Consider the following 26,095-nt stretch of genomic DNA (forward strand, 5'->3'; position numbering starts at 1 on the left):
GTATATCCTGGGAAGGTATTTTGAAGTACCAACCTCCTATCCTTCTCCCTCAAGAGGGCTGTGACCTTTGACAACCTTTAAAGACATTTGTGTTATTAAAGTGAAACCTTGCAAAATAAATCTTCTGCTCAAATGATGTACAACAAGACTGTTTTCAGCTTCACAAATATGCTCAATCCCAATATATGAGACTTCAAACTTCAGCAAATTAATTTCCAAAGAGTAGAGAAAACATATATATGGCTTAAAATTCTATTCAATTAGAAGGAATTACATTTTTCAGAACTAAAACCAGAGAAAAAGAAAGTGATAACTGAAATTTAGATAAATGCTGTTTTGTCAAAATTTCAATAAGTAGGCTATAGATCTGTCAAGTAGGCAAATTTCTAAGATTAGAAATCACAAGAAGGTTTACATATAAGCTTGGGAATACCTTACCAGAGTATATTTTTGCTGTGGATTCACTACTGAAATTTTCTTTTTCCTAAACTAATTGCTTCCAAGATAGAAGAAGGTACCTAAACTATAATTTTACCAATTCTATTTCTTATTACTCTATAAGTCTATATTTGTAATTCTAGAAGTATATTTCTAAGAAATACTTTATGAATTGAGTTTTTTGCATTCATCATGAATAAAAAAAATGGTACATATGGTATGCTGCTCAAGCGACTGGGGGGCTTATGCCCTTGTTAATTAGAATCATCTTGGGTCTTTGAAGCATCAACATTTATACACAGCCCTTACTAGGTAGATAATTTCTCTCCTTAACCTTGACCTTAATTTACTTCAATAAATAAGGATTAAGCAGTGCTAAAATTCTTTCTAAAGAAATTTAATTATATCTTATTAAAATTTTCCAAAATATTTCGTTTTCAGAGTTCAAGGTTATTCAGTAAACTTACAGAATGTCCTAACAAAGAATTATCTATAACTTGGCTAGATTTCAGATAGCTTTTATGATTTGATCCAGATAGGAAAAAGCAAATGTTCTTCATTTAAATAGATGGCGGTTGTGAATGCTTTATATACTGATAAAATGTAAAAAAAAGTTTAACTGAACTGACTTTACAGCAAGTTTCTGATTTTACAGATGGTTTTAAGCATCAAGAAAGTTCTCAACTTTATGGCAAGTTATCGGCGTTGAAGCAAGCTTCTGACTTTACAGACAGTGTTCGACTATCCAGCAGGTTTTCGACTCTTCAGCAAGTTGTGAACTCTAAGGCAAATTTTTGACTTTACAGCAAGCTTTTGATTGTAGAGCAAATTTTTGACTTCACAGCAAGTTTTTTACTTTTTACGAGGCTTTTGACTCTAAAGCAAGATTTTGAATTTACCTTTAGTTTTCGAAAATACAGCAAATCTTTGACTTTACAGAAAGTTTCTAGCTTTACAGATAGCTTTCGACTGTGCAGCAAACTTGTGCCTAACAGTAAGTTTTCCGCTCTAAAATAAGTTTTCAACTTTACAGTGAGCTGTTGACTTATCAGCTAGTTTTCGACACTCCAGCAAGTTCTTGATTTTGGAGCAAGATTATGATTTTTTAGTATGTTCTCCACTTTAAAGTAACTTTTTGACTTTATAGGAAGTTTTCGACTATCCAGCCAGTTTTTGACTCTATAGCAAGCTTTCGATTGTAGAGCAAGTTTTTGACTTCACAGATAGTTTCTGACTTTCTACGAGGTTTTTGACTCTACAGCAAGATTTTGGAGTTACCACTACTTTTTGAACATACAGTATATCTTTGACTTTACAGAAGGTTTCCCACTATACAGCTTTCGACTTTGCAGCAAATTTCTCACTTTACGGAGAGTGTTCAACTATCCAGCAAGTTTTCGACTTTTCAGCAAGTTGTGAACTCTTACAGAAAGTTTTTGACTTTATAGCAAGCTTTCAATTGTTGAGCAAGTTTTTGACTTCACAGCAAGTTTTGACATTTTATAAGGTTTTTGACTCTACAGCAAGATTTTGAAGTTACCACTACTTTTTGAACATACAGTAAACCTACGACTTTACAGAAGGTTTCCCACTATAAAGCTAGCTTTCGACTTTGCAGCAAGTTTCTGACTTTACGGACAGTGTTCAACTATCCAGCAAGTTTTCGACTTTTCAGCAAGTTGTGAACTCTTACAGAAAGTTTTTGACTTTATAGCAAACTTTCAATTGTTGAGCAAGTTTTTGACTTCACAGCAAGTTTTGACATTTTATAAGGTTTTTGACTCTACAGCAAGATTTTGAAGTTACCGCTACTTTTTGAACATACAGTATATCTTCGACTTTACAGAAGGTTTCCCACTATACAGCTAGCTTTCGACTTTGCAGCAAGTTTCTGACTTTACGGACAGTGTTCAACTATCCAGCAGGTTTTCGACTTTTCAGCAAGTTGTGAACTCTTACAGAAAGTTTTTGACTTTATAGCAAGCTTTCAATTGTTGAGCAAGTTTTTGACTTCACAGCAAGTTTTGACATTTTATAAGGTTTTTGACTCTACAGCAAGATTTTGAAGTTACCGCTACTTTTTGAACATACAGTATATCTTCGACTTTACAAAAGGTTTCCCACTATACAGCTAGCTTTCGACTTTGCAGCAAGTTTCTGACTTTACGGACAGTGTTCAACTATCCAGCAGGTTTTCGACTTTTCTGCAAGTTGTGAACTCTACAGAAAGTTTTTGACTTTATAGCAAGCTTTCGATTGTTGAGCAAGTTTTAGACTTCACAGCAGGTTTTGACATTTTACAAGGTTTTTGACTCTACAGCAAGATTTGAAGTTACCGCTAGTTTTTGAACATACACCATATCTTTGACTTTACAGAAGGTTTCCAACTATACAGCTAGCTTTCGACTTTGCAGCAAGTCTCTGACTTTACAGTAAGTTTTACGCTCTAAAGTAAGTTTTCAACTTTACAGTGAGTTTTTTAGTTTACAGCAAGTTTTCGACTATCCAGAAAATGATTGATTCTACAACATAATTTTGACTTTACAGCAAGTTTTCGAGTTTAGAGCAATTTTTCAACTTTACAAAAGGTTATGAACTTCACATCAAACTTTCAATGTTACAGCAAGCATCTGACCTCATGGCATATTTTTGACTTTGCAGCAAGTTTTTGACTTTTTAGTAGGTTTTTCACTTTAAAGTAAGTTTTTGACTTTACAGCACGTTTTCGACTATCCAGCAAGTTTTCATTTTTACAACTGGATTTCAAATTTACAGCAAGTTTTCGAGTTCACAACAATTTTGCAACTTTACAAAAGGTTATGAACTTTACATCAAGCTTTCGAAGTTACAGCAAGCATCTGACTTCATTGAATATTTCTGACTTTTCAGCAATTTTTTGACTTTTTAGTTGTTTTCCACTTTAAAGTAAGTTTTTGAATTAACAGCAAGTTTTGATTCTACAGCAAGATTTCGACAATCCAGCAAGTTTTTGATTTTTACAGTATCTCGAGTTGCATTGGACTCTAGTAACGGTCAACTTGGATGAACTATTCAACGGCATCAATTTCCACATCGAAGCACGTTTTCCCTGATTATACATAAGTCGCAAGGCCAACTTTTGAATTTGTTCGTGTCAACCGGAGTTTTCCCGTTTGTATGTTTTAAGTGGCATTTTCTCGTGTTATAAGAAAACATAGCTTAAGAGTCTTGCTACCCTCTTAAAATGAACGACGAAAATACAAAGAAGTGGGGATGCTCAAAAAACTACCAACAAAATGTCTTACTGTTAGAGTTATATTTCTTTTTTAAAATTAATAATAGATTAATAGTCATAGTATAAATTAACAACATTGATATTTGAGGTCAAAAGGGAATCTAAATAGGTCAGAACTCTTAAGAAAATTTGTGTTTTTCCAAGGGTGGTAGTAACGAACCTGTGTTGACATTATGACATCAAGAAGAGGTGGAGTCATGACATCAAGAAAATTAACAAATTGTCTGCGGTTAGAAGACAAGCAACAATGAGAATCCATAAATGCCATAGAAGCCTGCCGCGTGTGCCGAATGTCGGGTTCTATATATACAACCGGTTCTCCTGGTTCTATATATATATATATATATATATATATATATATATATATATACTATTTTTATAAATGAGCAGTAATTATGTGTGTATGCATGTATGTATTTTTTTTTGAAAATGACTCCAAATTGTTTCGAGAAAATTTATATCCTCGAATATTCCGGCCTAAAATCGCCCTAGCACGTCCAGAAGCACCTAACTCGCCAAAGCATTGGACCCCCCTTAACTCCCTCAAAGAGAGCGGATCCAGTCCCGTTACGTCAATCACGTATCTATGACATTTGCTTATTCTACCCACCAAGTTTCATCCTGATCTCTCCACTCTAAGCGTTTTCCAAGACTTCCCGTTTCCCCCTCCAACTCCCAAAAATCACTGGATCTGGTCGGGATTTAAAATAAGACCTCTGAAGCACAAGATCCTTCTAAATGTAAAATTTCATTAAGATCTGATCACCAGTTCATAAGTTACAAATACCTAATTTTTCCTTCCCCTCCCCCCTCCAACTCCCCCAAAGAGAAAGGATCTGGTCCGGTTATGTCAGTCACGTATTTTGGACTTATGCGTATTCTTCCCACCAAGTTTCATCATATCTCTCCACTTTAAGCGTTTTCCAAGATTTCTGGCTCCCCAAACTGCCCCCAATGACACTGGATCCGATCGAAATTTAAAATAAGAGATCTATAAAAACTAAAGAAAAAAGTATTCCTCCTGTAACGCTGAAGATGCCTAGTTTCATACTTTTACATAAGTAAAATATTCTTGTTGATTATTTCTTCTTTGTCCTCTAATTGGCTATAGGTCCGTCATTTTCTCTAAATTCATTTCTTGGTTTAGTTTCCGAACGAGCAGATTTTTAATAAAAGTTAGCTTAATTATAAATGAAGGTAAGGAGTGGGGTTAGAACAAAGTCTGACAAAAACTATCCGTTATATTTAAAGACCTGCCACCTCACTCCCACACCCCTTCTTTTTGCATTAAAATTTAACTTCTTTTTAAATGCCTTGGAGAATAACACATATTTTTCGGAAGTCAAAAAGCACATACTAGCTACACAAAGTAATTACCCTCAATTGACCTGTAAGACTCTCCAAAGGCAAGATATATAAAGCCCGAAATCGAGAAAGTGGTTTCTTATTGGATTATTAGAGGTTTAAGGGACGGTAAATGATCTTAGCGCGGAAATATTGGTCCCTAGGCATGACCTGCTCTTTGCATGCTTTCCCTAAACATACACTCATTTGTATATAATATGAACTGAAATGAGAAAACTGTCATTTGTGCGCTAGGCCCCGAACAGTCACCATTGGAAATACCTATTTCAGGAATTAAGAAATCGGTGCATATTAAGGAAGGTGAGATGATATTGCTTGTAATTATTCACTCAGGTCTACAGATTTTTCTATTCCTTAAGGCATCAATAGGACCAGAGGTATAGAAATGAAAATTTTAAATATATTTAGATATTCCATGTATTTAAATTATATATTAAATGTTTATTAGTAAATATTTGTGCCTAAAGCTCGAATGTTACTGGTATGTATCACTCTTGGCTGTATTTTGTGCATTACATACACCAATTCTCTGTTTTCTACAGGATCTCCGAAAGGAAAAACAAGGACTAAAACCATGAATATTTTAGTGAATTTTAATTGCATTTGAAGTTTTTTTACATAAGAAATTATTTTCCTGTCTTAATATTTCTATTTTGTCCTAAAGTATAATTATTCTTATCTGAACCTTTATGTTCTAAAAGAATTAGTTCTTAAAAATGTTTCCCAAAAAAGAAGTTTTCCAACAAAAGTAAATAACCATATCCAAACAAATGTTCCCCAAATATTCAATCCTTCTGATTCAGAGATTGATTCTTGGAAGTATCAAACCAATGACACATCCGAAACCAAACACGGCTCCTTTTCCATAAAAAAAAATGCTTTAGCAACTGACAGTTTACGTTGTTTGTATCCCTTGTCAAACAGTTCGTGGTAACGAACTGTAGTAAGCAGCGACCCGGCTCAATAGTAACCAAAACTCTAAAAAGTTGAATTTTGACACCAATAGCTACATCAAAAGAATCACATTTTAATGCTGATTTTAAATATATAAGTTTCATCACGTTTAGTCTTACCCATCGAAAGTTACGAGCCTGAGAAAATTTGCGTTATTTTAGAAAATAGGGGGAAACACCCCCTAAAAGTCATAGAATCTTAACGAAAATTACACCATCAGATTTAGCGTATCAGAAAACCTTACTGTAGAAGTTTCAAGCTCCTATCTACAAAAATGTGGAATTTTGCATTTTTTGCCAGAAAGCAGATCACGGAGGCGTGTTTATTTGTTTGTTTGTTTTTTTTCCCAGGGGTGATCGTATCGACCCAGTTGTCCTAGAATGTTGCAAGAGGGCTCATTCTAACGAAAATGAAAAGTTCTAGTGCCCTTTTTAAGTGACCAAAAAAATTGGAGGGCACCTAGGCCCCCTCCGACGCTAATTATTTTCCCAAAGTCAACGGATCAAAATTCTGAGATAGTCAAATTATTCAGCGTAGTCGAAAAACCTTATAAATATGTCTTTGGGGACGACTTACTCCCCCACAGTATCCGTGGGAGGGGCAACAAGTTACAAACTTTGACCTGTGTTTACATACAGTGATGGTTACTGGGAAGTATACAGACGTTTTCAGGGGGATTTTTTTTAGGTTTAGGGGGGAATTGGGGGAGGGTATGTGGGAGGATGCTTCCATGGAGGAACTTCTAATGGTTATCGTATCAACGCCCCGCTCTTTACGCTAAAGTTTTTTACTGTTTTAAAAAGAAGAATTGAGAGAAAGAGTCAAACTTTAGCGTAAAGAGCGGGGCGTTGATGAGGAAGCAGCCTCTTTCATATACGAAGTAATTTCTGTTCGTCTTAAGTTTTAATGTTGCTCCTTACTTTCAGTTAAAAAAACTTGCTTTTTTATTTAATCTCATGGTAAAGATTTACTAATCTGAACAAAAGTCTGACTAATGTTGACGAAACACGTTTGTCTACAAACTTTGATAGAATGTTTCAGGGGTTTCGGGGGGAAGGTATCAAAAGGTGCCCAAGACGGACTGCTTGGACCCAAATCACTGTTGACCCTAAAGAAGGATATAAATTTTAATTTTTAATTGGAGAATCCCCCTCCCGAGCCATTATGACCACCCCTTCTGTGCGAAATAGCCAGAAAAGAAGGGAAAAAAAAAATAATATATTGAAGCCACACGGCTCTTTACTTATGCAGCTCTAAAGCGCCATTTCTGAAACCTAAAAAGAATCCATAAGAGATTAGCAATCACCATCAACAAAGCTCAAGGGCAATCATTAGAAAAATGCGGTATAGATATGAATACAGATTGTTTTTCCCATGGACAATTATATGTTGCATGTTCAAGAGTCGGTAAACCTGACAATCTATTACACAACTACAATGGCGCGTAACGACTTACGCGTGCGGGGGGGAGGGCTTCGGGGATGGGAAGTGCCTCCACCAACTAGGTGTTGGTGTGGAGCGAAGTGCCACACCAACAGCTAGTATATATATATATATATATATATATATATATATATATATATATATATATATATATATATATATATATATATATATATATATATATATATATATATATATATATATATATATATATATACAATATAAAAAGAAATCACCAATGCAAAAGCACAAAAAAATATACACCATAAAAAAAAGACAGAAGGAGAAAGGAAGACTGTTTTACTACTTTAGTAATTAATAGAGATCATTACTTGAATGAGGCCTTGACCCTGCTCGTCCATCCAAATACGTAGGTCAAACGGCATATATTGATAATGTACATTGATTTCTATTTCTAAAACTGAAGCATGTCCGATCAATTGACACGCTGCTTAGCCTCAAAATATCGCTGTGCGTGTTAAATGCTAAGAATAATTTGATTATATTTTCCATCGCCAACTGATTTCCACATAAACTCTTTACTAATAATTGACAACTGCACCATTGCGTTGCGCTATCATTTACAATCGTTACACAACTATTTATTTGTCTTGAATATATTTGCTGGTAAAAACAATTTTATTCTACGTTCTTCACCATATGATTGCTACTAAAGGAAACTTTGCGAATAATTTAGTAACCAATGTTATTGAATAAATATTAAATGCAGACAAATGGTATTGAGATGCATTATTGTTATGAACTTGTATGACAACGAAATTCTCGGGGTAGATTAGAACTAGAATATAGCCCCTCCTCCTTGAAGATGAACATGCTTTGCAAATCTTGCTTGTGAATCATTTTACGTGATAGAGGAAGGATCCCCAAACAGCAAATCCTACTAGAACTTGGCCTATAAAGATTAACTATCAACAATTTTGGGATTAATTCTCTTTAGCCGTAGGCATTCTCTTACCGAATTTAAGCTGATTGTGGATACTTTAGTGCTGAGGGCAGATAGGACTCAGAAATCGTGCACGGCTATTAAAATCGAACCAGACTGTTCCTTTGGCCTAGCGTTCCTGTTCCTTTGCCATATAATCAAACAGTTCGTGGTAACGAACTGTAGTAAGGAGCGACCTGGCTCAATAGTAACCAAAATTCAAAAAAATGGAATGTTGATACCAATATTAACAGCAAAAGGATTGCATTTTAATGCTGATTTTAAATATATAAATTTCATCAAGATTAGTCATTACCCATCAATAGTTACGAGCCTGAGAAAATTTGCCTCATTTTAAAAAATAGGGGGAAATACTCCCTAAAGGTAATACAATTTTAGCGAAAATTACACCATCAGATTCAGCATATCAGAGAACCTTATTGTAGAAGTTTCAAGCTCCTATCTATAAAAATGTGGAATTTCACATTTTTTGCCAGAAGACACATCACGAATGCGTGTTTATTTGTTTTTTCTGTTTGTTTTTTTTTTCCCAGGGGTGATCGTATCGACTCAGTGGTCCTAGAATGTCAAGAGAGGGATCATTCTAACGGAAATTAAAAGTATTAGTGCCCTTTTTAAGTGACCAAAAAAAAATTGGAGGGCACCTAGGCCCCCTCCCACACTCATTTTTTCCCCGAAGTCACCGGATTAAAATTCTGAGATAGCCATTTTATTCACCATAGTCGAAAAACCTAATAACTATGTCTTTGGGGACGACTTACTCCCCTGCAGTCCCCGTGGGAGGGGCTGCAAGTTACAAACTTTGGCCTGTGTTTACATATAGTGATGGTTACTGGGAAGTATACAGACGTTTTCAGGGGGATTTTTTGGTTTAGGGGGGGGGAGTTGGGGGAGTATGTGGGAGGATGTTACCATGGAGGAACTTCTAATGGGGGAAGAAAATTTCAATGAAGGGGCGCAGAATTTTCGAGCATTATTTGAAAAAACAATGAAAAAATAAATATGAAAAGTTTTTCTACTGAAATTAAGGAGCAGCATTAAAACTTGAACCGAAAAAAAATCATTACGCATATGAGGGGGCTATACCTCACTCCTTACGCTAAAATATTTTTAGTAATTTCAACTATTTATTCTACGGCCTTTGTGATTCAGAAGTCATTCTTAAGGAGTTGGGACAATATTTAAGCTTTAGTGTAAAGAGCGAGGTATCGACGAGCGGTGAACCCCCTCATATACGCAATAAAAACATACGAATATAGAAGTTCGTTACGTAATACGCAAATTTTTACTAACGAAAACGTTCGTAAAAATTAAAAGTTCTAGTTGCCTTTTTAAGTAATCAAAAAATTGGAGGGCAACTAGGCCTCCTCCCTCACTCCTTTTTTCTCAAAATCTTCCGATTGAAACTATGAGAAAGCCATTTAGCCAAAAAAAAAAAAAAAATTAATATTCAAATTGGTTTTAATTATTTATGTGCGGAGAGCCAAGATCAAAACATGCATTAATTAAAAAACGTCCAGAAATTAAATAAGAAAAACAAGTTTTTTTAAATGAAAGTAAGGAGCAACATTAAAGCTTAAAACGAACAGAAATTACTCCGTATTAGAAAGGGGATTTTTCTTTTCAACGCCCCGCTCTTTACGCTAAAGTTTTTTACTGTTTTAAAAAGTAGAGTTAAGAGAAAGAGTCAAACTTTAGCGTTTAATAAAACTTTAGCGTTTTATTAAATAATTAATAGCACGGCAGGTATTATCGAGATGAACCACGAGCATGAAAGAAAAAAATGAAACGAAATGAAAAAGAAATTATAAATAAATGACCTGAGGAAAGCATACACATCAAGAAAACATTAACCAGTTACATACTAATACATTCGTGCAAATAATTTATTTGCGTATACGAGTTTCATCCGGAACTCTGGCTAGAACTTGTCCATGATCAGACCAAACCCTTCTTGGGCCAAAAGTGCTACGAGCCGCGTTTAATAGATCCCGACGTTTTTTAGTTAGGTTTTCTAGAACAAATACACCTCACTTTGACAACTTACTTTTTGCTGCAAACACTTTACGAGTAGTATCTAAGCTTGAAAATTTTACCAGAACTGGAGCGATTTTCACATTCTCAGTTTGAGTAGCAAGTATGCGGAATCGATTAGCTTTTAAGAGGTCCATTTTTTTTAAATCTTGCAAGCCCATTATTTGTTTTATCACTCAATTAGGATTTTCTCTCAGTTCCGCATTGGGGTTTGGTTTCACACCGAAGAAAATTAGGGTATCAGGTAAGGTATCCTGCTCTAGCTGGTCAAACCTGTCTTCTAATTTAGAAGTTTTATTTTCAAGCAAGTTTACTGCAGTATTAAGTTTTTTAAGGGTTGATTCATTTTTTTTTCAAATTTGGCATTACATTCAAGGGAAATTGAATTATAAACTTCGTTCACAATGTCTTCACTGATAATTTCCAAAGCTTGGCGATCTTTCATTGTATTTGATACGACACGAGAAATATCATTCATTAGGTTAGATTTAGTGTTCATTAGTTCCTCTTGAGTTTCATTTATTATTTCTTTTAAAGTTGATGCTGCTGCAGAAGTTGGATTTAATGGTGCTAGACTGGATTCCCCCTTGGTTTTAGCGGGTAGTGATAAGTAGGTTTTACTTAGAGTCTTGAAAATATCAGGGGATAAGCGCTGCTCTTCAAAAGCCTTATTTACATCTTTATCTGTCCTCTAACAAGCTTCTTTAAAGTGGTCATTCCAGTTGCGGATGTGTGCTTCAGCTATATTATGCTCAGAGTGGGTGCCATAGCGATAGACTAGATATCTAGCTTGATTTTTCTGGTCTTTGGTGGTTTTAATAACTACTGATGGCCATTAGGGGTATCTCTGAAATGAAGTTAGGACAAGATCGAACGGTTTGTATTTTGCCATTTTAAGATCTTCTGTCACAATGGGGGAGGGACACTACATGTAACAAATTTCAACAGCAAAATGTTCCAATTTGCCGCCCCAAAAGTACTCACGTTTGTAATATGTGCTTGGTTATTCACGCAAGTTCATCAAATTTTCAGCAAGAACTATATCCGATTCAATTGAAAACTGGTTTAGCTCTTCACTCTTTGATCTCTGACAGTGAACTGAGAACATTTAACATTAAGAGAACATTTTATTTAATTCAATGTCTGCATTCTTTAATGCCATAATCAGAGTTACTCGAAGTACAAGGGAGACTTTTACCCTCCTCATCTCCACTCTTCACGTAAGAGTTTCACTTTTTATTACTAAGTCTAATTCTCTATAAAGGTTGCATAACAACCACTTATTTAGGTTTATTTGCTTCAACCAATGGAACGCCGGTGGCCAGCGTTTACCCCCCCCCCCCCGAAAAATATCCCCAAGGAACCCCCCCCTGAGTAATCAAAAAATGGTTGCGATCATCTTACCGGTTATTGTCTTCTGCTCATGATAGTACCAATTTAGTTCTAAAAGTAATATCCTTCATAGAGTACACTTGTGAAAAAGAGCCATACATTTTTCTAAGATTTCTAAGCAATTAGAGGAAATAGAGCAAATTTTAAGCAAACATTTTGTAGCATCTTCAAGAAGCTACGGCCTGATATTAAAAGCGGTATCTTCCGCCGATGAATATTTGATTACTTTTTAAATGTACATTTTCAATTTTAACATGGGATTTTCGAGTTCCATCATTTCACTTAATCACGGCCTGAAGCATGTCCGATCAAATCACACGTTGCTTAGCCTCAAAATATCACCATGCGTGTTAAATGCTAAGAATAATTTAAAATATTTCCATCACTAACTGATTCCCACATAAACACTTTACTAATAATTGACAAACTGCACAATTGCGTCGCTTTATCATTTATAATCGCTACACAACTGCTTATTTGTCTCCAGTGTATTTGCTGGTAAAAACTATTTAATTCTACGTTCTTCGCCATATGGTTGCTACTAAAAAAAACTTTGTGAATAATTTAGAAACAAATGTTATTGAATAAATATTAAATGCAGACAAATGGTATTGAGATGCATTATTGTTTATCATAGGTTTGTAACAACTTCCATGAAGACGAAGTTCTCAGGGTAGATTAGAACTAGAATATAGCCCCTCCTCCTTGAAGACAAACATGCTTTGCAAATCTTGCTTGTGAATCATTTTACATTATAGAGGAAGGATCCCCAAACAATCCAACCTCGAAGCCTACTAGAACCTGGCCTAAAAAGATTAACTGTCAACAATTTTTGGATTAATTCTCTTTAGCTGTAAGCATTTTCTTACCGAATCCTAGCTGGCTGTGGATGCTTTAATGTCTGAGGGCTAATTGGGCTCAGAAATGGTGAACGGCTATTAAAATCCAATCACACTGTTCCTTTGGCCTAACATTCCTGTTCCTATGCCATATAATTCTCAACTGGGTCTAAAGACCTTTGCTTAGAGATTAGCAAAGAAAATTACACCTTTGAAAAATACCATTTTCACGTCCTTTGATCCAAGGATGTTTTCACATAAAATACCGAAAAGTCCCTACATTTCTACTAAACAACTCAAGGGGTGGATATTGGAAAGCACATGACCTACAATCATACTTATTCGAAATCCTTGTAACATTCTGGTTCAAAATATGGGCAAAATGGCTACTTTTGTGCTAAATAGTTGGCAATGGGATGGGAAGCATGGCACTACTCCTTTGATTCTCTAGTCATGCAAATATAAATGGTTACATAATTTTAGTTAAAACAATGCACAATAGGTGTTACTATCAGTTGAGAAGCTGGTAATGGGAGGGATTGACTGAGGGGGGGGGGAGAAGAATCACAAAACTACTTTATGCCTCCAATAACAAAATTTGTAAATTTACAGGATACCCCTTTAAATAAGTTATAAATTACAGTGATTAAACTGATAGAAGTGATTAAAACAAATGTGTATCAGTTCAAAAAATAAACCTTTTAATTTTGGTTGGATGTAAAATTATAATGGAGTTTCACAACCAAATATGGAGCATTCTGTATCTTTTGCATATTTCTATGTGTTAATTCAGGAAAGTTCGGTCTGAGAGTTTGAAATTTCGATCTTTAATCAAGTTTTCGATATTTATCGAAGTTTATGAAATTTACTTTGGATATTAAACTTTGATTCAGAAGTATACAGAAACAAGTCCAAATATGATCCAGGGAGTTTTGGGAGTTTGAAAAAAGGGAGTTTTGCAGAATCAGGTCATTTGCCAATCTGGTAGAAAGACTATCAGATCTTAGCCTGATACCAGTGAAAATCTAATGTCTTAGTTAAACTTTTAGGGTATCCTGAAAAATCTTAGCTCTGTGGGGGAAAAGTCCTTTCCTCACGTTAGCATGACCTAAACCCAATCTGATTGTCAAATCTTGACCCAAATAAGCTGGAACTAAGAGCCCCCTGACCAAAAAAGCCCCCTAAAAACGTCTGTACATTTCCCAATAACCATTACTGTATGTAAACACTGGTCAAAGTTTATAACTTGCAGCCCCTCCCCCAGGGATTATGGGGGAGTAAGTCATTCCTAAACACGTAGCTCTTATGGTTTTTGACTATGTGGAACAAAATGGCTATCTCAAAATTTTGATCCGTTGAATTTGGGAAACAAATGAGCATGGGAGGGGGCCTAGGTGCCCTCCAATTTTTTTGGTCACATAAAAAGGGCACTAGAACTTTTCATTTCCGTTAGAATGAGCCCTCTTGCAACATCCTTGGACCACTTGGTTGATACGATGACCCCTGGGAAAAAAAACCAAACAAACAAAATAAACACGCACCCGTGATTTGTCTTCTGGCAAAAAATACGAAATTCCACACTTTTGTAGATAGGAGCTTGAAATTTTTGCTATAGGGTTATCTGATACGCCGAATGCGATGGTGTGATTTTCGTTAAGATTCTATGACTTTTAGGGGGGGTTTTTACCTATTTTCCAAAATAAGGCAAATTTTCTCAGGCTCGTAACTTTTGATGACAAAGACTAAATTTGATGAAACTTATATGTTTAGAATCAGCATGAAAATCTGATTCTTTTGATGTATCTTTTATCATGAGAATTCCGTTTTTTAGAGTTTCGTTTACTATTGAGTCGGGTCGCTCCTTACTACAGTTCGTTACCGCGAACTGTTTGATATCTCCTATCATTTTCCAATATATTCTCGGTTCAGCTTTAATCGGGGAAAGAATAACCGGGCTCAAGTGTTTGATTCCTATTCTATTAGATTTGGTGAGAATGAGTTATCTCTTCTTGGTTCTAAATTAGCGAAAAATTCGTGGATCTTATTTGATAAGGATTTTTCTTGTTTATTTATGTCGTTTTATGGAACCATAAAAGAGGCTATTCTTAGCATTTGTAAAGTACCATCTTCTAATCGCAGGTCTAAAAGGATTGTTTCTCTAAGCCCATGGATGACATCCGGACTTCTCAAAAGCTGGAGAAGGAAAAATAATCTCTGGAGGTCTTATAAATGCGCTACACTTTCAGCGAGTGCTATTCGTCTTTGTCAATTCAAGATTTACCAGAATATATATAATTTCTTGTGTAGGGAAGCCAAATTTATCTATTATCTAAATAATTTTTCTGCGTGTGACAATGATATTCGTAAAACTTGGAAGGTAATAAATTCTGTGCTAAAACCTGGTTCACAATCTAGCTCTTTACCTATGAGTTTGGTCATTGGTGATGAAGCTGTAGAGGATGAGCTTGATGTCCAAGAAGCATTCACTTCATTCTTCGCTAGTATTGGTAAGAATATTGCTTCCACAGCTACTTTATCTCGGCCTAAGCCGGACTTTAGATCTTACCTCGGGCCGTCTTGTATTAAGTCCATGTTTCTAGAGCCAGTAACAGAAAGTAAAATTACTAAAATTGTTAATGGCATGAAAAATTTGTCCTCATCTGGGCCAGATTCTATTCCTACTAAGGTAGTTAAATCTATTCCTCTTTCAATAGTTGTGCCTCCAACAAAACTTGTTAATCTTTCATTTAAATATGGTGTTTTTCCGGATGCTCTCAAGCGTGCTCGGATTATTGTTCTGTATAAAGGTGGACCAAGAATTGATCCAGCAAATTATCGACCAATTTCAATTTTATCAGTATTTAGTAAAATCTTTGAAAAGGCTATATTTTCTCGTCTTCTTAAATTTCTAAAAAGTTTCTTCATGATTTTCAATTTGGTTTCCGAATGAAGTACTCCACTGAGCATGCCTGTATGACCCTTTTGAATTTTATAAATTCTGGATTGGATCCGGGATTAATTCCGGCTGCTATATTCTTGGATATTCACAAGGCATTCGATTCCTTAACCCATGAAATTCTTCTATCGAAGATGTCTCATTTTGGCATTAGAGGTAATGTATTTTCTTGGTTTCAATCTTATTTGAATGATAGGTTAATTTCTGTCGATCCACTTTTCCGTTCACACTCACAAGTGAATTTTGGCGTCCCTCAGGGATCAGTTTTAGGGCCAGTGCTATGTTGATTTATGTAAATAACCTTTTTTACGCAGTAAAAAAGCAAAACCAATAAATTGCTGTAGACTCTGTAATCCTAAACCTTCCCTTGCCCATAATGCCAGCTATAGTTCGCCATCTTCTGATGTCTTTGTTTGTTTTGCTGATGATAGCACACTTGGCACTTCGGGAAATTGTGAATCCGAGCTTCGATTAAACTTAGAATATTTGTTTGAGAGAGTAATCTTATGGCTTGATGCTAATTATCTTACCATAAATTATTCCAAGTCCAGTTTTTTGATATTTTCGCATGTTTCTCAGATTTAACCCCAGTTATCAGAAATTCTTCAGCCAAATGGGATAATTCATAGATCTAAAGATCGAAATGTTAGTTTTTTATGCATTCTTGTTGATGAAAACTTGTCTTTCAAACGTCACATTGATTTGATCAAAATGAAGATATGCAGGAGTCTGGGTATTCTAAGGAAACTTAAACATATTTTCCCTGGATCAATTTTGGAAATCCTTTTTCACTCCTTGGTCCGATCTTACATTTCTTACTGTCCAACAATATGGATGTCAACCTTTCCTTCACTGTTAAAACCACTTTCTAAGGTTTACAATAAAGCTAGAAACCTCATTAAGGAAACTAACCGTTCAAGAGTTATCCCATTACTTGATCTCGAGTCACTGTATATTCTTTCATGTGCATGTTTTACTTTTTCTCAGCTTCATGATGACCTCCCCCATCCCCTAAGTGTTCCGCCATCTTTCACCCCAGACCAGAATAATTATAATCTTCGCAATACCAAAAATCATATTCAAGTTCCTCTTACTCCTTGTGTAAGGTCAGACTTTAGTCCTTTAGTTGCGAGTGGAACAAGTTTAGTTATTGTATGGAAGAAGTTGCCCGAATCAGCTCGAAGGTGCCACTCCTTTGCTTTGTTAAAAAAAAAAAATTATTAAAAATTCTTTGGCTTCTTAGAAATTATTTTATCTATTTTTAATATATATATATATATATATATATATATATATATATATATATATATATATATATATATATATATATATATATATATATATATATATATATATGAATATATATTTCCTTATTATTTCATTGGAGTCTATTTTATCAACTGATCTACTTAATTAATTTAGTCTATTCAATCTATTAGTCTATTTAGTTTTGTTTTCTGTAGTTTTTATTTTGTTTATATTTTCTTTTGTTCTCCTTTTTGCTCTTCTCTCTTTGAGTAAGTGATTATTTAATTTTTTTCTTCTGAGTAAGTGACTCGTTTATTTTCCCCCTTCTTTACAGGCCAAAGAACCTTTGGGGGAATTGTAAAATGTAATATTTTATGTGTGTTTCGTGATGAATAAATCTTATCTTATCTTAATAATACCTGATAAACAATCCTACATAAAAATGGTGGTTGCCAATCCCTAAAAAAAGAATCTAAACGATAAAGTTAGCGTTTCTCAGCTGTCTTGGAGATTTTTCAGCTGAAAATTTTGGAGCTTTTTCAGCTGAAAATTTTGGAGCTTTTTCATTTGAAAATTTCGGAGCCTTTTCAGCCTGTTTTGGAGATCTTCTCAGGTTTGAGATTTTTCAGCAAGAACTCTGCAAGGAATTTCAATCTTTATAAGAGAATCAGAGTAAGCCAATTGCCCCTCCAAACCTTCCTTCCAACACATACACCACCATGCTATCCATTTTTTTTGCAAAAAGATTGACATTCTGTACCTCCTTTTATTTGGAATTTATGATTTTGAATGTGATTGACTTGAGGGCCAAGGTGTGTCTGTGGCTACTCAAACACCCTTCCCCCCACTACACCAACAGGATGTCGATAAACAAGAAGCTACGTTGTACCTTGTTTAAACTAAAATCACAAAGGTATTTCAAACAATAAAAGCATAAAGAGGCCCTTGGCCCCTCACAGATACATTTCGGGAAAATACGACGTGTGGGCTAAATTTTGATTGGATGTAATTCCGTGAAATGGTGGGCGTAAGGAGGGGGCTGGCTGCTCTCCGATCACTTCCGACTATTAAAAAGGACACTATCCCTTTCAATTTCCAATTGAATAAGTACCTTTAGAAATTTCTACGAAAACCTCTTCTATATAAAGTGCTCTAGTCTAAAAAACAATCAGTCAAAAAATTTATCGCTATTTGCTTAGGCAGTGCTATTGCACTGCCTATGATGAAAAGCTTTGTAAAAATGATAAAGAACTTTTGCATGAAGAGCAAAGGATTAAGGAGGGCAATCCCCTCCTCAATTATAGCAATCTCTATAAGGAATAATGTCTGTTCGTTCTAAGTTTTAATTTTGGTCCTGACTTTCAGCTGAAAGATACTCTTTCTTATTTAAAATTTTTTTTTATTTAATTTTTTTTATTTAATTTTTTATATAAAAATTGGCACATCACTATATTTTTTCCGAGAAAATTACAAGAAATTTTGCACAAGAGGATTCTATGTTTTTCCTATTACGATATTCATACGAAAACGGCTGCCTTGAGACAAAACTTAGCATTTTTGAAGATTATGAGAAAATCATAAGAAAGTGTTTTTTGTTTAATTTCTGAGAGGAAATTATAAAAGGATAAAAGTTTCGTTTATAGTTTTCTGAATGCCGTTTTTTCCCGAATCTTAACACTATTTTTTGCAGGTTGTAGAACTAGGTCTTATAATTCCAATTTGTCCGCAGTAGATTCTGTCTATGAAACACTTTTAAAATTTCTTCTCCCTTGTAAATACATATCTCAAAATGCGTACCAAATCGAAAAGTTCTGACTCCGAAATTGGACTTGTTGGGTTGACATTAAAGGATATTTACCTTTAACTAATAGGATCCACCTTTTTACCATTTATGTAGAAGCCAGGTTTCGGCAAAGGTAGCTGAAAATCACTGCTCAAATTTGCATCTTTTACTGCTACCAAAAACGAAAAAAAAACGAAAAAAGATTACGAAAACAACAGTGCTATCCCAAAGCACAAATATAGATTATAATGGAATTTTTTTATTTATTTATTTCATGTTTCAGCTATGGCAAAATCAAATGTATGTTACTTGGCCCTCATTTGTCTCCTTGTGTTCACAATGGTAGTCTCTGCTGAGAAAAAACTACCCTTTAATGGAAGTATTTTTGGAAAAAGAAGCGTCAGCAACTCCCCTTCAGGTAAAGTCTGGAATTAATATCAGCAGTAACGTCCCTATGCGTTCTCGTGCAAAGTGGCTTTCATGTTGCGTACATAATTTTCTACGCTAAGTGGTCAAGTCGCGTTATGTGCGACCATTCACGGTTCCATAAGACTAACATAGCGTTCTTTCACAATAGACCAAGGCCGTATCCAGGGGGGCTACTTGGTTTTAACCTCCTCCCCAAACCGAAATGTTTGTTGGACTCGTAAAAAAGGTTGAAAATGCATATAAACAAGTTTTTGACGTTTTTTTTAAATAAAAAACTGTAAACCCCCCACCCTAACAGAAATAACCCCCTCCCTCAACAAAAATCTTGGATACGCTCTTGCACTAAACTAATGTAAAAATTCACAATCGTTGTCCAAAACCATCAAAATCACCATAAGAGAACTACTCAAAAATTAAAACGTGGAATGGAGATGGAGCTTCAAGCTCAAGCCTGATCCTGCTGATCAAGCATGAAGGACTGATCAATTTTCTAGGAAAATTTTGAAATTTTTTAAACTTTTTTAAAAATACATATCCAGACTTTCTATTTTGCTGCCTTTCCCGTAGCTTGTATCAGCTTACCATCGTAAACTGTAAGTAAAGCATTAGTCTACTTAAACCACCTTCGTTATGTAATCTTTGTATTATTACATAACAGAACATAAAGTTTAGGTTATGCAAGCGTGGAGGCATTTACAGCGTAAGTATAGTAAATAATAAAGTTTCTTTAAATATACTTACTGAAAACACGGGAGCTAGTACAGTTTTGATAATTTTTGATAATTTTTCTATTATTATACAAATTGGTTTTTATTTTTAGACAGCTAACGGGAACTAAGGATTTTTATTATTATTATTTTTTTTTTTTTTTTTTTTTTTTTTTTTTTTTTTTACAGAGCTTGAGATTAGGGAGCAATTTCACACACACGAAAATACCGATTACGGCAAAAAGAGATTCTGCGTTCCAGATCACTGGTTGGTAGCAAACACTTAGTATCGGTATTTTTCTGCGAAAACACCTCTAAAACTTATTACGCATAAGCTGATCCACAAAAAGTCTTTGGGGAAATGGTAGCCATGGAGGGGAGGGGGGTAGATGCCCTCTAATAACTTTTGACTATGAAAAAAGGCATCGTCCCATTCAATTTCCAATCGAAGTAGCTGTTGTCGAAGTTTCTATGACAACAAACGGCCATCTCAAAATTTTGCTCTCCTGAAAAATTTGAAAAAATATGCTCTCCTGAAAAATTTGAAAAAATTCCGCTCCTCTATTCCATTTCATATTCCTTGTAGAGAAAACTTTTTATTTGCATTTTTTATTCTTGAAAATTGCTTGGAAGTCTTTTTTTGTCGCTAGCTACACAAAATGGATATTTGTCCAAATCTTATTTGTTCATTTAAACTTTATGTATTGAGCATGTGCTCACCCTAAGAAACTCCCGGATGGCACCCATGGCCCATCCTTATTTATACAAGACCTTGTAACATTGCTCATTGAGAGAGTTTTCGTCTGCTTAATAATTGGAAAATTCAGTTCCTCTATTCCAATTTCACATTCCTTATTATATAGAGAAATATTATATATAAATGTAGAAATATATTATATACAGAGAAAACTTTTTATCTGCATTTCTTATTCTTGAAAATTGTTTGGACGTCTTTTTTTTTCGCAGCAAGCTACCCGAAACGGATACAATTCCAAATCTTATTCGACCATTAAAACTTCAGGTATTAAACAAGTGCTAATACATGAACCCAAAATTTAGATTTAGATAACTTAAATAAAGAAGAGAAGAATAATAGACTGCGCAAACATGGGGATTTCTGGATCCATACTCTCGGTGGAGCTTATCCTTTTGGGCTAAATGATCGAGTAGCTAAATATGGAGACATGTCTTAGGTGGCTGCTAAATGTATTGATAGTTTTATGGACCATCTTTCTTTTACTTGTCCCACAAAACGTAAAGATAATCGAGGGGACATATGACAAATAACACAGTTTTCTACGGATCTGAAGTTTTGGACCATTAGTTGCGACAACACCAACGTGGGCAGCTAAAGCAAAGGTCATTGGTAAAGTGTTTGAAGTGATCATGTATGAAACCAAGAAAGAAAATGATATAACAAATGAAAAATCAAATAGGTGAGAAAACGGGGATTTTGTCAGCCAGTAGCAAAATATTAAGACGAAAAACTAGTAAGTATTTCAACATGGACCTCCACCAATTCGTGCTTAATGCTAAAAACAAAACAAAAAAACAAACAAAATCTATCCTTTCGAAGTGAACTGGACAAGAGGAGAAAAGATACTGAATCAAAAAGCCAGCCTGAAATCAATGAAAAGAATTCACCAATTAGATTGAATATATATATATATATATATATATATATATATATATATATATATATATATATATTGCGATCAAAAATCACGCACAGCTTGGTTCAAAACGTTTGCAATCAATGTGGAGGCTACCGTAGTTGACAGGTTTAAGCCCCATTTTAAGATTGTTTTTTTCCTATCTTCTTTGTTGAGCTCTTTTTCTTAGTATTTGAGGGCTGATGCTATTGTCTAGTACCTTAAAAATTAAAACTTATTTTAGCCAAATAATAACTATTTGTTTTAATGACTTCTTCTTCTTCCCACTCTCCCCTCATTGCTGTTCTTGTGTCTGATACCAAATGATTCTGAATAATTTTTGCTTTTGCTGTCTTTTTCGAGTTTGTGCACGCGTTTATACTTACAAAGTGAAACAGAGACATTACGAGTACCTTAAAGCATTTCAAATGTAAAAATTCAATATTTAAAGGGAAACCTTTTCAAAATTTTCGGTTTTTTGTGTTTGAGTTTAAGATTTAGTGTTCTTTTGTTTTTTCAAGTCAATAAGAAAACTGATTTAATTGATTTCTATTGTTTGTAGTTTTCTAGTCTAGGTATTTTTTGATATCAATTGATGTCAATATCAATATATTTAATTGAGGACCACAGTAAGCCTAAGCTCGATATTCAGTTTGATACATTGATTTAGTTTGAAAGATGATTCAATTTGACAGTCTAAAATAAATTATTTCTATTTAAATAGTTTGTTAGGCCTCTAGCAAAGTATGACGAAAAAATGAAACGGACGAGTCGGATCGCTAAGAAGAACAAGGTAATTCACAGCCAAGGTAAAAAGTAAAATCAACTGTAAATATTTGCACATGATTTCTGCTGAATTATTTCTGCTGAATGATTTCTGCTGAATTTCTGCTGAATAATATCTGCACTGAGAATTGTTAAGTGGGGTTATTTCCATTTTCTTCTTTTTAACCAGTTGAGAATAACCTTGTTTTTCTTCATTTTCTCGTTATGTTTTATTCATAAACTCCAGGTTTTTATAAGTTCATGAATAATTTTCGAAACTTTCATAGTTTCAGATGTTGCTGACAATTTGAAAATGATGTGCAGTTCGGCACTTAACATATGTGGTGCTTTGTACCAATCACGGTCCAGTGAAGACGACTGAGGAGGAAAAGAAAACTCGCTAACCTTAACACAACAAACAAATATATCATTTTACTTTTAATGGCTAATTTTGTGTAAATACAGTATATGAGAACTCGAGATTCTATTTGTTTGTTGTTTTTTTCCAAGGTTGATCAAACCAGTGATCCTAAGAGATCGAGAGAGGGCTCATTTGATCGGAAGCAAAAAGTTCTTGGGTCTTTTTAAGTAACCAAAAAGATTGAAGGGCGGCTAGCCACCTTCCACGTCCCTTTTTCTCCAAAGTTGCTCTTTCATCCATAGGACGAAAAACGAGAAAATTCATAGCCGAGGTAAAGAGAACAAGCTAAAAATATTGACAAAGCATCTCTTTTGAGTAAAAACTCACATCTTAATAACCTCCAAAATACTGCTATCAATATAAAAGTGTGATTACTCAGGTTTTTATAATGATTGCGCTATTGTGAGATTTTATTTATTTATTTTTTTTCTTGTCTTTTTCTTCATATGTTGCGTTTAATTTAATTTACCTTTTGTTCTCTCCTTATTATTTGTTGACGAAGGCTTCCGGTCGAAGAGTCAGAATATTCCGATTTTCTTATCCATTAATGTGTCGCTATTTTTTATTTTGTTCTTTGTTACTGCTTCATTTAATTAAACCCCTTTTCCCCTCTTAGGTTTTAGCAAATGGAATACAATATGGTCTAAGAAATTATTTATTGAAAACCTTTTTTTTTATTTTGAGCAGTTCGTTTCTATTTGTCGTGTTGATGTCACGACAAATAGAAATTTGTCGTGACATCAACAAAAAAAAAGAAAGAAGATGACCATAATAAGCTGAAAAAAACTAATGAAAGTAGACTAAAAGCAACCAATGAAAGTAGAGAATGTTTAATATTTAATTATATTCATTCCTGGAAGTATTAGTAATTTGGATTTATTAATATTATAAGAAAGAAAACATTTTGAATCTATTTGTTTTCAGCAAAGTGCAAAAGGCGCTTTGGCCTATAAAAGGCCTAGGGGGTATCAGCCCTTTTCCTGTTTGTGGTAATACCTATTCAATTTCAATTTGAGTTAATTAATCATTTTAATTTCTGTTCGTTTTAAGTTTTATTTATGTATTGATAGTGATTTCTGTTCGTTTTAAGTTTAAATCAAGTTAAAAAAAACAAGCTATTTCAACTGAAAGTAAGGAACAACATTAAAACTTAAAACAAACAGAACTTACTAGGCATATAAGGGGGATACTCTTCCTCTATACCTCATACTTCATGCTAAAATTTTTTAGTACTTTAAAAAAATATTCTAATTCTAAATGAACGGCCCTTGTGCATCAGGAGTTGTTCCGAAAGAATTGGGACAAAAACTGGAACTTTAATGCAAAGAAATACCCTCCCTCCCCCAAAGTAAAGTCTCTCCCTCGGAAAATTCCCCCATAGAGAATTTCTCTTACGGATGATTCTCCCACGGAGAATAACCCAGTAGAAAAATCTCCAAGACAATTCACAACATTTTCAAAATTTCCGAATGAAAATATCCTTGGGACATTTCCATCTGTAAAATAAAGTCACCAAAGATTAAATGAGACAAATAATAAATTTTTTTATAGGAATTCTGACAAATTCTTCCGTGTAAAATTTCCCCTTTAAAGTTCATCCCCTGTGAACTTATCTTCTGAAAAAAAAATCTCCCATGGAAAGTCCTCCCTCAGTAAATTCCCCTTCGCCGAAAAATGGCTGTAAACTTCCCTGTAGCAAACACCGTATGTAAACATTGTGCGAATTTCATAACTTACACCACTTTTCCAAGGACCTCTAGGGGGTCATGTCATTCCCAGAGGCATGGCGTTTTGACCTTCCAAATATGATGAACCGAAAGGATATCTCAAAGTTTTTATCGCATGACTTCGGGGAAAAAAAGGCTGCAGGAGAGGGGCTAGTAAACCTCCAATCTTTTTGGTCACTTATATAAGGCACTGGAACTTTTAAATTCCGTTTAAACTACCTCTCTCTCAATCTTCCACGTAGGGTTCTCTGATACACTCAGTCTGCCGATGCAGTTTTCAGCAAGATTCCTTGACTTTTTGAGTTTTTTATTGTTTTAAAAAGTATAATTGTGACAAAGACTCAAACTTTAGAGTAAAGAGCGAGGCATTGAGGGGGGGGACAACCTCTTTCATATACGGAGCAATTTCTGTTCGTTTTAAGTTTTAATATTGCTCCTTACTTGCAGTTAAAAAAACTTGTTTTTTTAATTTAATATTATATGAAGAATGGAGGTTATATGGAGCTGAATCAGAAATAAACACAAGAGTTTTTTGAAGAGATTTTGGAAGATTGCCGTGAAGCTGATGAAAGACAAAAGTAGCACAAGAAATGATGTAAATAGACTGTAGACTTCAGAGCGGTGTTGGTGAAAAACGGTTGATGTCCATAACCAGACGCCATGCTTTATTATGCATGACAGAAAGTGACCACAGTGTAGACAGAAAAGTAGATGTTCATGCAATGGGGCAATAAGAAACATATGACTGGACAAGGCAGAAAAAAAGAAGCTTCAGAATAGATCCTGGAAATGTGTGTCTAAGTCTTCAAATGATACCCGAGCTCCGTGAGACCTTAACCCTAATCATGGCTCCATGGTTTCTAAATGAAAGGTTCTCATCAAGCAAGATACCAAGAAACCTGATCACCTGACTGTCCGGTCTACACAAGGAGCCTTTTGACACCTGAAGGAGTGTAAGCTGAGGGAAAGCTATACCAATTCGAATAAAAAAAATAAGAAAATGTGACTTTCCAACATTCAAGGCCAAGTAATTGAATGTCAGTCAGTTCTATCAGTCAGTGTCCGCAGGATCATCTATACCGTTATAATTGATACGTCGCACTTTTTTGTCACTAATACTGCAGCTAGAATTCTATTACTTACAAATTCTGGGCCCAAGCAAGTCTTAAGATCATTTTCGATACTCATGAGTCCTATATCTTTGTATATACACCCCATCCCCCTAACTGAATAAATTAATTGTACGTTACCTTATTTCCTGTTTCCCAACCCTTTTGAGATGAGTTTCCGAAACTTCTCACATGTTCAGCTCAAACGTTCGAACTCGCAAGTCATAATGTCAATCCATGGTTGCCACCCCTATTGATTTATCATTATTTCTAGTGATTTTACAATTCCTAAACAAAACAAAATACAAAATGAGCACATAAATCACTGCATTGTTGAAGAAAATCACTAAATCAATTAAAAAATAACTAAAATCTAGTCATATTTTTCTTACCGAGTGGCAACCCTGCGTCAATCCGATAGTTATCTCATCTTTGTAACATCTGATGTCACAATTTTCACGTAGTTTAAAACATTGAAATTGTTATTGCCTCAATCAATGCGAGGTTCCCGGGATCTCCATCTGATTGGAGGCTTTATGAAAGCCTCAGTGGCGTAATGAGCTTAACTCGCGCACAGGGTACAATACCTATTTAG

General features: G+C 34.7%; 1 protein-coding gene and 1 long non-coding RNA gene across 3 annotated transcripts in view; one reads left to right on the forward strand and one right to left on the reverse strand.

The window, feature by feature from the left end:
* LOC136038466 (atos homolog protein A-like) overlaps positions 1–11,559 on the reverse strand; it is a 93,740-nt gene extending 82,181 nt beyond the window's left edge. The window contains exon 1 of one of the 2 annotated variants that reach the window (XM_065721532.1): positions 11,457–11,559. The gene's annotated coding sequence lies outside the window, so the exon portion shown is untranslated. Of the gene's footprint in view, positions 1–905; positions 962–11,456 lie in introns of those variants that run through there. The other variant, XM_065721531.1, reaches the window with a different exon arrangement.
* On the forward strand, positions 5,269–22,723 carry LOC136038467 (uncharacterized). Its single transcript, XR_010620218.1, has 3 exons — positions 5,269–5,377; positions 18,974–19,108; positions 22,531–22,723. It is a non-coding gene; the product is annotated as an uncharacterized LOC136038467 (long non-coding RNA).
* The last annotated feature ends 3,372 nt before the right edge of the window (positions 22,724–26,095 follow it).

Source organism: Artemia franciscana, chromosome 18 (genome assembly GCF_032884065.1).
Source record: "Artemia franciscana chromosome 18, ASM3288406v1, whole genome shotgun sequence".
NCBI lineage: Eukaryota > Metazoa > Arthropoda > Branchiopoda > Anostraca > Artemiidae > Artemia > Artemia franciscana.